This window comes from Pseudonaja textilis, chromosome Z (genome assembly GCF_049901715.1).
Source record: "Pseudonaja textilis isolate UNSWEBS1 chromosome Z, rPseTex1.2, whole genome shotgun sequence".
NCBI lineage: Eukaryota > Metazoa > Chordata > Lepidosauria > Squamata > Elapidae > Pseudonaja > Pseudonaja textilis.
Window position 1 is genome coordinate 1,125,439 of NC_142008.1, and position 900 is coordinate 1,126,338.

At 46.2% G+C, this 900-nt stretch overlaps 1 protein-coding gene across 1 annotated transcript in view; it reads right to left on the reverse strand.

Annotated features, from left to right (window-relative positions):
- Window positions 1-208: 208 nt before the first annotated feature.
- The window catches only part of LOC113451213 (uncharacterized), a 3,326-nt gene continuing 2,634 nt past the window's right edge, over window positions 209-900 (reverse strand). Inside the window, 1 exon segment of the mRNA XM_087915384.1 lies at window positions 209-900. This exon segment is cut by the window's right edge and continues 1,630 nt beyond it. The gene's annotated coding sequence lies outside the window, so the exon portion shown is untranslated.

Consider the following 900-nt stretch of genomic DNA (forward strand, 5'->3'; position numbering starts at 1 on the left):
TGTGAGGACTGGTTGTAAGCCAGTGTTTTTTTCCAATGGAGAAAACAAGTTCACTAAGCGAATATTTATGAGGGGAGGACTGACCATCTGCAGTGCCAAATATTTCGAGCTTGGCCACTTTTTAAGACCTGTGGCCTTCAACTCATGAACAAAACTCCACACAGGAAGATTCTGTTGGTGCTTTTCCTTCTAAAAAAAAGTTTATGGATACACACACACACACACACACACATGATTTATGGATATATACACATTACTTCATGAAATGAATGTCGAGAAACAAATGGCCATTAAGAACTGATCTGCAGTGGAGAAAGAACGGAACAGCAGATCCGTTCGGAGGGACGCCTTTTGCCTCAACACGCCTATCCATGCAGTGATGGGTTTCAAAAAAAATTCCTACCGGTTTAGGGAACTCACTTCTGCGCATACCAATCATGTGCAGTGCTCAAACACTGCCCTCTATCAACGCTGGTGAGCTGTGCAGACGCGCCTAATTGCGCGCGCCAAATGCATGTATCATGTGCGCGCGCAGGTCGACCGCTCTCTTATCAAGAACGGTGAGCTGTGCTGTTTTTTTACCTCAGCTGAGGCGCAGCAATCTACTCTGCCACACAAGTCAGCTGAGCTAATAAACAATGAAATATAGGAGGTAAGAGTGGGGGCGAATGGGCTGGCCCCGTCAAAATTTTCCCTACCTGTCCACAAGGACCGGTCAGAACCCGCTGAATACTACCTCTATCCAATTGTGCCCACCTATGCCATCTCTTCCTCAGTTTTATTTGACCGGGGGATGTTCATGATGTCTTCACAGACTCCCGGAAGACAAACTCCATCCCACACTTGGCATTTTACCAGATGTGCAAAATATGTTACACTTCGGCCATCTTTGAAATCGGC